We start from the raw sequence: 10,190 nt of genomic DNA on the forward strand, positions 1-10,190 counted from the left end.
GCTTTCTAATCTTCAAACAGTAAAGGCTCTTGATGGGTCCACCGCTTGTCTGAAGAACGGGCACTCCGGGCCCACTTTAAGGTGGGGCGGGCAGGGGGAGGCGGGCGGGCAGGGGGAGGCGGGCGGGGTCTCGGGGTTGGGATCGCTTGGGGCTGCTCTGGGCTGGTCGGCGGGAAGGCGTAGGAGTGGGTTTCCTCTAGGACTCACTTCATTTCAGGACTGGACGCTGCGTTTTCGTAGCCAGCACTGGAAATCACCGCGCAGCCTAGGCGCTTTGAGAGCGCTGGGTACCTACGGACTCTGAAGGTTGTGGTATGCAAACATTCCTCACCATGAAATGCGGGAACCGTCTTCTGCAGACGCTAGCTAGCGCTCAGTGCCCCGCTCCAGACGCAGTTCGCTGAACTGCCCTTGAGATCGGCCACTTCGAGCACGTTTTCAAGTGGCCGTCCAGCCTAGACTGTGAATGCAGAGCCCCCGCTGTACAGGCGAGGAGCGGAGAGGGGATGTGGTTGGAATATCCAGGCGGTAGAGGTAAGCAGCAGTGTGTGTTCTGGAAGCTGCCAGCCGCTTAATAGTGTAAGAGAAGGAAAATGAAGCCCAAATTAGGCAGTCAGGTGCTTAAGGACTTACTGGTTGAAAGATTGGCCTTGGAGAAAGGAACAGGTATCGACCAAAAGGTAAGAACGTGAGGAATCCACAGGAGTATTGGTGGGTGAAATTACTGGAGTAGAATCATTCAGCGCCGTGGTCTTCCAACTCGAGAATACTAACCTCATGAAGTATTCAGGCTAAGACAGTTTTCAGGAAATCAGTGTGTACATCCTGATTTTTACAAAGTTGCCTAAGGACACTCTTTCCTCCCACTTGGCAGAAGAAGGCATACCTGTCTCCAATCCTGAATTATATCTATGATGCACTGCCCCAAGGTGTACAAACCTATGGGACTCCAGACACAAGAACACTTGGAAATATGTAGATATTTGGATTTCGCCATTGGTTCCCAAGTATTTGCTGTCAACAAAACTGAAGGAGGACCTAATTGCATTACCAGCTGATAAGATTATTTTAAAAACTGTTGGTGATAAATGCTAAAAGTAGTGGGTGAAACTTTAAGAAGAAACAATATTTTCACAGACTCAAAGTATTTTCCCCCAAAATATTTAATAGTTATAGTGGTGGTTTTAACATACAGCTAAAAATCTGTGGTACTGCTTCCTCCAGGAGGTAGAACTTGAATCCCAACTCTTGAGTGTGTGGGCTGGTCTAACTTGCTTCTAAACAATATAATATTTTATTTTATTATTTTTTTAAAAGATTTTATTTATTTATTTATTTATTTGACAGGATTATAGATTATAGATCACAAGTAGACAGAGAGGCAGGCAGAGAGAGAGGAGGAAGCAGAGAGCAAGATGTGGGGCTTGATCCCAGGACCCTGGGATCATGACCTGAGCCGAAGGCAGAGGTTATAACGCACTGAGCCACCCAGGCGCCCCAAGAACAGAATATTTTAAAGGAAGATAGTAATTTTTACAATGGAGAAACTGGCAGACACCACCTTAGCTAAGTGGTCAAAGTTAACATCCCATTAGTAAATCAAATCATGTGCCCCCTGATATGATGCAGTGAGAAGGACTTCATCTCTGGAATTCTTTCCCCAAAATCTATAATCCTAGTCTAATAAAGAGGAAACAGTCAAATCCAAATTGAGACATTCTAACTGATCAGTACACTTCAAAACTGTCAACATCATGAAAGACAAGAAAAGACTGAGAAACTCTGGGGGAGACAAGGAGATGACCACTAAAAGCAGTGTGGTGTCCTGGATTAGATCCTGGAACAGAAAAGGTATAATAGTGGGAAAACTGGTGAAATCTACAATGTCTGTAGTTAGTAGAATTACAGCAATGTTAATTTCTTATTTCTGATCAATATACTATGCTTTAAGATGTCAGCATTAGGGGAAGCTGGAACAAGACTGTATGGGGGAACTCTTTGAACTATCTTTGATTCTTCTCTAAATGTAAAAGTAACTGAAAATTTAAATTAAAAGAATTGATGATAGATCACAGTATGCTCTGGCATAGAACTTTGAAGGAGTTCAAAGAATTGAATTCGGTAGATTCAATAAATCCTAGATGGGAATCTGCTTATTTGTGTAAACAAAGATTGTCAGCTCTTACATGTATAAAAAAAGAAAAATAGGAATAATATTGATGCTAAACCTGTCTCATTCTAGCAATGGTAGTATTCATCCATGGATGTGAATTAAATAAATTCTTGGGTGGCTCAGTCCACTTGGCATCTTTAAAAAATAAATAAATAAATATTTTTTTAAAAGATTTTTAAATATTTATTTATTTATTTATCTTATTATACATATATATATCTCCATCACTTGGGCTCACTCAAATAAATAAACCTTAAAAAAATAAAGAGATAATGAGATGATGTAAAATTTCCAACAATTAAAACTTGTCCACGTATTTTTTTTTAAAGATTTTATTTATTTATTTGACAGATCACAAGTAGGCAGGGGGGGGGTGGGGGGGAGGGCGGGAAGCAGGCTCCCTGCTGAGCAGAGTCCACTGTGGGGCTCCATCCTAGGACTCTGGGATCATGACCTGAGCCAAAGGCAGAGGCTTTTCCTGGCACCCCAAAACTTGTTCATGTATTTGTTTGAAGTTTATTTTTATTTTCATCTTCATTCTTTTTTTTTGTTTTGTTTTTTTAAGATTTTATGTATTCACCTTGAGAGACAGCACGAGAGACAGAGCATGAGCCAGGGTGAGGGGCAGAGGGAGAAGCAGACTCCCTGCTGAGCAGGGAGCCCAAAGTGGGGCCCAATTCCAGGACCCTGAGATCATGACCTGAGCCAAAGGCAGACTCGTAACCTACTGAGCCAGCCAGGTGCCCTTTGATTGTGTATTTTTTGAATGGATTATGGAAGATGTCAAATCAATACAGTGGAAATTTCTTTTTAGTTTTATTTAACAATGCTAATGTTTGCAATCCACGTAAAACCCTCTGCAGATAATTAAACTTACAATAATAAATTCATGCAAATAAAATTTTGCAGACCACCAGTTTAGAACAAGGTCTTTCAAGTGTTTGACCACAACTCCCATGATACATTTTGCAATGTGATCCAGTATATACATTACATTATTTACAACTAAAAGATTCCTGAAACAATCTGCACTCTGTGTTAGAGCTTCTTTTTAAATGCCAGTAGTGACCCATTAGATTGATTTGATAACCTCAGGGAATCATGTAACAGGTTTGAAATAGTCCCTAAACAAATGTTTGACTCTGAAGGTGACAGAACAATTGAATGACAGCTGGAAGGGAATGCAGGGTGAGGGGACAGAACTAATGACACACTTCTACTCATCAGTAGGGAGCCAAAGGTTGAAAATACAGGAGAAGTGGTGGTTGATGGAACAGCTTTCTAAAGAAACTGGGTCAGGGAGCTGAGCCAGCTGTCTGATGGAGTTCAGTCTGATGGCAAGGAGAGAATCCATTCCTCTGAGACAGGAAGAAATTGGGGGGATGGAATAAGGATGTGGCTTGTAATTAGGAACAGGACGCCACGAGACAGTACAGGTGGCCGATAGTGACGGCCTCCCTGAGCTCTGAGCCTGCACAGCTATGGTGGTTCCACTTTCTTTTTTTTTTTTTTTTTTAAAGATTTTATTTATTTATTTGAGAGAGAGACAGTGAGAGAGAACATGAGCGAGGAGAAGGTCAGAGAGAGAAGCAGACTCCCCGCAGAGCTGGAAGCCCGATACGGGACTCGATCCCAGAACTCTGGGATCATGACCTGAGCTGAAGGCAGTCGTCCAACCAACTGAGCCACCCAGGCGTCCCTGGTGGTTCCACTTTCTATCTTCCGGTTCCTGCAGCAACACTAGGCTATAGGACAGTGAAGGTGAAACAGTTTGAGTGTTCTGTTTTGCCAGGCACATAAAAGGAAGGGCCAGGAGAAAGGGCGATCAGAGAGGATAGCAAGAAAGCAGTTCCGATGATTAACCATGGTCTGGGAGAAAGCAGAAGGACCGGGAAAACGGGGAACCCAAGCGTCCAGAAGTCCAGATGAGAAGGTAGGAACTGGAAAGGGGAGAGTTTGAAGTCAGAGAATATTTGAGTTTCCAGATGTTAGAAGAATTCAGAGCGCCTGGGTGGCTCAGTTAGTTAAGTGTCTGCCTTTCCCTCAGGTCATGATCTCAGGGTCCTGGGACTGAGCTCCAGGCCGGCTCCCTGCTCAGTGGGATGTGTGCTTCTCCCTCTCCATCTGCCCTCCCCCTGGCTTGTGCTTTCTCTCTCTCGCTTGCTCGCTCGCTCTCCCTCTCCTGCAAATAAGTGATCTTAAAAAAATATTTTAGGAGAATTCCACAGCCAACTCACCTGTGGGTAAAAATGGGTAAGGCTCAGGTGGAACCAGACCTAATTTCAAGAACTGGAAAGCAAGGCATCCTCCACACTGGGCAGCTGTTCAAGATAAAGGTTACCGAAAATCACTAATAGCACCGGGTTAGAAGTTTAAGATGGATAAATGGGAGAAACTCCACATTTTTAGAAGCTCTCCCTGTCAGCCGCAGGGAACTCCCCTGGCTTGCCAGAAAGCTGTCTCCCTCTGCCCGCTGGAGAGTCCATTATTCGCCCAGCCCTGGTGAAAATACGGAGCCTGTTCCCTCGTCCGCAAACACAGTATTCAGAATGCTCACAATTGTTATTCTTGAGCAGTGGGTTGATAAAGACTGCCTCTTACTCTCTCCTCTCTGTTTTCCAAATGCTCGACAATGTGCAAGTGTTGTTCAAATCAGAAGTAAGTAAAAGCTTTAAAAAAAAGACTGTCTCCTTCCTCATTTTTCTCCAGATTTGTCTGGAGATTGATCCTGTCTCAGTTGTGCCTCCCTCTGGCCTCTTGTAATTGTTCACCTCACTAGGATGATCACACCTGAACCTTCCTGCTTCGGGGTTTCCTACTCCAGCCCAGTCAGCCATTTGACACCCCTGCACCACTGCATCTTTCCTTAGCAAGCTACCTACCACCTTTCAGGGAAAACGCCGACTCAGCCCTGTGTTCAAGAGTGCCCAGCAGCTGAGCCCCAGACTTGTTGGAACCCACCATTCTCAGGATAGATCTCTAGGTCCTGTTTCAGATCTCTAGGGTCCTGTTTCCCTCCATCTGGATTGCCCCACACCCCATTCTTACATCCATGTGCATTACATCTAGGATGCCGGGGTGGCCCAGTCAGTTAAGCCATGGGCCCTAGCCATGGCTTAGCAGGAAGCCTGCTGCTCCCTCTCCCATGCCCCTCCCCTCACTCATGCTCCCTGGTGCGCACTCCCTCAAATAAATAAAATCTTCGAGAGAAAAAAAAAAGACCCACATCCAAGTTATTTCCTCCTGGAAACCTTGCTTCATGCGGTCTTTATGTGAGTACATGTGACTCAATAGTCCTCAGCTGCAAATTAGAAAATTTTATTGCAGACACAGTGTCCATAATCCTGGTTGGTTCACCTGTATGAGGTCAAACACAGGCAATCATTTCATTTCTAACAAACCATGATGTCTTATGAATAATTGACTTCTTTAAAATGTTCAAAAGCAATCAGCACCCCACTCTGCACGCAGTTCACATTGAGCTGCTCCCTCTGGCTTGAAGAGCAAATGTGAAAAACCAGGTTTCAGATCGGTATTGTTTGACGCTGTGGGATTTAATTATTTTGGATAAAGTTAGTAGGGCACCTGGCTGGCTCAGTCAATAGAACATGCTTCTTCATCTCAGGGTTGTAAAAAAAAATGTTTTTTTTTTAGATTTATTTATTTATTTATTTGACAGAGATCACAAGTAGGCAGAGAGGCAGGCAAAGAGAGAGAGAGAGAGAGGGAAGCAGGCTCCCTGCTGAGCAAAGAGCCCCATGTGGGACTCAATCCCACGACCCTGAGATCATGACCTGAGCTGAAGGCAGCGGCTTAACCCACTGAGCCACCCAGGCGCCCTAAAAAAATTTTTTTTTAAGATTTTATTTATTTACTTGACACAGAGAGAGAGATCACAAGTAGGCAGAGAGGCAGGCAGAGAGAGAGAGAAGCAGGCTCCCCGCTGAGCAGGGAGCCCAATTCGGGGCTTGATCTCAGGACCCTGAGATAATGACCTGAGCCGAAGGCAGAGGCTCAACCCACTGAGCCACCCAGATGCCCCTCAGGGTTGTAAATTTGAGTCCCATGCTGGGTGTAGAGATTACTTTAAAAATCCTAAATCAGTTTAAATAAGAAGCAATTATTTTGTCTGATGGACCTTCTGGATTTAAGAATAAAAAGAGTGTACAGGAAAAAACAGTATTGGGGCTCCTGGCTGGCTCAGTCAGGAGTCTCTTGATCTTGGGGTTGTGGGTTCGCACACCACACTGGGTGTAGAGATTACTTAAATAAACTTAAAAAAGGAAAAGAGAACTATTATGCTGTGATCCTACTTTTGTATGTTTGTTACTATACACAAAAAAATCTGGGTTATGGCTTTTCTCAGTGGTTATCTCTGAGGGAGGGGAGGTGATTACAATATATACTTCCGTAGTATCTGTAATATACTTCCATAGTAATATACTTCCCGTAGTATCTTAGATTTTTCTGTGAATTGGATTTGTTATCAGAAAAGGTGAACTCATGGGGCTCCTGGGTGGCTCAGTGGGTTAAGCCGCTGCCTTCGGCTCAGGTCATGATCTCAGGGTCCTAGGATCGAGTCCCGCATCAGGCTCTCTGCTCAGCAGGGAGCCTGCTTCCTCCCCCCTCTCTCTCTCTCTGCCTGCCTCTCTGCCTACTTGTGATCTCTCTCTGTCAAATAAATAAATAAATAAATCTTTAAAAAAAAGAAAGAAAGAAAAGGTGAACTCATGGGGCTCCTGGGTGGCTCAGTGGGTTAAGGGTCTGCCTTCCACTCAGGTCATGATCCCAGGGTCCTGGGATTGAGTCCCACATCAAGCTCTGCTCAGCAGGAAGTCTGCTTCCCCCTTTCACTCTCCCTCTGTGCACTTTCTCTCAAATAAATAAAATCCTGAAAAAAGAAAATGCGAACACATTTTTAAGAACTTTACACATATATGAACTAAATAATTCCCCCAAGGTAAGTGTTGAAGTGAACTAACCTAATCATCTTTTAAGCTGAAAAAAGATGTTCCAGACCCTTAAGGAACTGAAGATTTTTTTTCTCATTTAAAAACAAAACTGGGGTGCGCCTGGGTGGTACAGTGGTTAAGCGTCTGGCTTTGGCTCGATCACGATCCCAGGGTCCTGGGATCAAGCCCAAAGGACTGCATCTGGCTCCTTGCTCAGCGGGGAGCCTGCTTCTTTTCCACTCCCCCTGCTTCTGTTCCCTCTCCCGCTGTGTCTCTCTGTCAAATAAATAAATAAAATCTTTAAAAAAATAAAAACAAAACCAAGACCTATCTGAGCCAGTTTCTAACTGTTGCTGGATTATTTCTCACTCCAGAAACACACTCAAGCTGTGTCCATTTTGTCTCTTCATCAAACAGCTGCAGTAACTTTTTTTTTTTAAGATTTTATTTATTTATTTGACAGAGAGACACAGCGAGAAAGGGAACACAAGCAAGGGGAGTGGGAGAGTGAAAGCAGGCTTCCCGCTGAGCAAGGAGCCAGATGCAGGGCTGGATCCCAGGACTCTGAGATCATGACCTGAGCTGAAGGCAGAGGCTTAACGACTGAGCCACCCAGGCGCCCCCACAGTAACTTCTTGCATGACTGTTTTTTTTTTGCTGTTGTCTCCAAGAATGAAACCTTCCAGAAAGCCTTGCAGCTTAAAAACCTAGTTCTAGACCTTCCTCCTCCCAAGAGTCTGCTTTAACAAAATAGCGGCATTGGCAACGGGCAGTACTTTGCAGAGGCTGAAAGTCTGGGGTGTGGCCTGAAATTCTTGCATTTGCATTTCTAACAATCTCCCTGGTGGGGGCCAGGACGCTCTTCTGAGGATCACGCTCTGAGTGGCAGGGAGTAGAGTATTTCTAACCCTATTTCACCTCCCCACTAGCTTTTCTCCTGCAATCCCTTGCAACAGGGCGTTGTGTACAGCGGGTAATAACTAACCATGCTTAGCTAGTAGCTAACATAGCAGAATGATTCCCGGAACAGTAATGGGTTTCCCGTCTTTTCTTTTCCCTCTTTAGTCTTTTTGCCGCAACACTCTTGCTTCCCACATAGTGCTTAACCCTGGTTATACGTTAAAAATCACCTGAGGAGCTTTAGGAAGAACAGGCAATGCCCTTTGGCCAATTCAATTCAACCTTGTAAAGCAGGGATCCAGACATTGGTAGATTTAAAAAAGCTTCCTGTGGGGGCACCTGGGTGGCTTAGTGGGTTAAACCTCTGCCTTCAGCTCAGATCATGATCCCAGGGTCGTGGAATCGAGCCCCCGCATCGGACTCTCTGCTCAGCGGGGAGCCTGCTTCCTCCTATCTCTCTGCCTACTTTCGATCTGTCTGTTAAATAAATAAAATAAGATCTTAAAAAAAAAAAAAGCTTCCTGTCTGGTTCTAACGTGCGACCAGGGTTGCCCTATGCTTCACTGACTGAAGGAGCAATAGCGCAAGGTGACACAGTCATCTGCATTCCTTAGAGGTCCAGAAAGGTCTCATAACTAAGATACTCAGGATAATACTTCTACCCCCCATGTACATTACCCAGATGAGAATGGATGCGCCATGACTGTGGGGTAAGTCTAGATAGATGGGACTGAGCCTGGTGGTGATTTCAGTGCCCTTGTGTGGCACAGGGGGGACAGGATGACTCCTACACACTCTGACTTGGCCCAGAAGTTGCAGAGGGTGCTGCTGGAGCTGAAGGGGCCAGGGCCCATCACTGAACACCAGATGGGGAAAGGGAAGGCTCAGTGGATGCCTTTCGGGGGGAGCCTTAGGTATACCACCCCCAATAGAACGTAAAGTTCTATTGTTGGATTACGAAAAGAAATGGAAAGAGAATATAAAGAGAAATTATTTTGGATTATATAGTCCCAGTCCTTGCTAACTTGAGTTGTGGACCAAGATTCACATTTGTAACACTGGCAAGGATTCCAGTGTTGGGCCTTCAGAAACACTGTATGTGTACTTTATATAGACGGTTCTTGACTACCAGAGGGCCTCCTGTCCCCCGGGGAGAGAACTCATGGGGTGGGGGAAGCATGTCCCATCCCCAGCCTTTGCCAAAGGTTTCTGGGCCCTTTCTGAAAAAAGAGCAATGGGCCGGATGTCCAGGACTCTGCTCCGTGCTCCCCACTCTCCCTCTACCTCCATATTTTATTTTTTTATCAACTATAAAGCAAAACAAAAACAAAAACAAAAACAAAATCCAACAACAAAAAACAAACAAACAAAAAAAACCCACCAAAAAAACAAAACCCAAAACCAAAGCAAAAAATGTTGTATTTGTTGTAACTATCAAAAGATGAAGATAGGGGCCCCTGGGTGGCTCAGTGGGTTAAGCCTCTGCCTTCGCCTCTGTCATGATCCCAGGGTCCTGGGATCTAGCCCCGCATTGGACTCTCTGTTCAGTGGGAAGCCTGCTTCTTTCTCTCCCACTCCCCCTGCTTGTGTTCCCTCTCACACTGTCTCGATCTCCCTGTCAAATAAATAAAATCTTAAAAAAAAAAAAAAAGATGAAGATAATTACTGTGGTGTTTCATCTCAATGAAGCATTTATTTAGTCTCTGCCTGAGCTCTTGGTCCTTAATCTCATATGTATATAAACAGAGTTAACTAAACACTCCTGATTACTTCCAGTAACCAGACACTTGAGTCCTAAAAACAGTAAAAAGGGTTTTATTCTTCATTTCATTAGGAAAAAATGTAAGCTCCACATGGGTGGGGATTTTTGTGTTTTGCTCACTGATGTATCCCACACACCTAGAACAGTGCCCTGCACACAGAAGGCACTTGGGAAATATTTGTTGAATAAGTGAAAATGCATCTCCTGTGAAGGACTGTCCCACTATAAGTCCAAACGTGCCACCAGCCCCACTGGGCAAAAGTGGCCCAAAGAGTTCAACAAGGGGGTCCTCAAGAGTCTGAGGAGTTTGGAAACAAGTTTCCTTTGCCTACCCAAAGATATAAGGGCACCTATTGGCTGCTTCTCCCCTCTGGCCCTTGTAGCAGACGCAAGCTTGCTGTGA

This window comes from Mustela putorius, unplaced genomic scaffold, assembly GCF_011764305.1.
Source record: "Mustela putorius furo isolate JIRA1106 unplaced genomic scaffold, ASM1176430v1.1 tig00003976_pilon_pilon_pilon, whole genome shotgun sequence".
NCBI classification, from domain to species: Eukaryota; Metazoa; Chordata; class Mammalia; order Carnivora; family Mustelidae; genus Mustela; species Mustela putorius.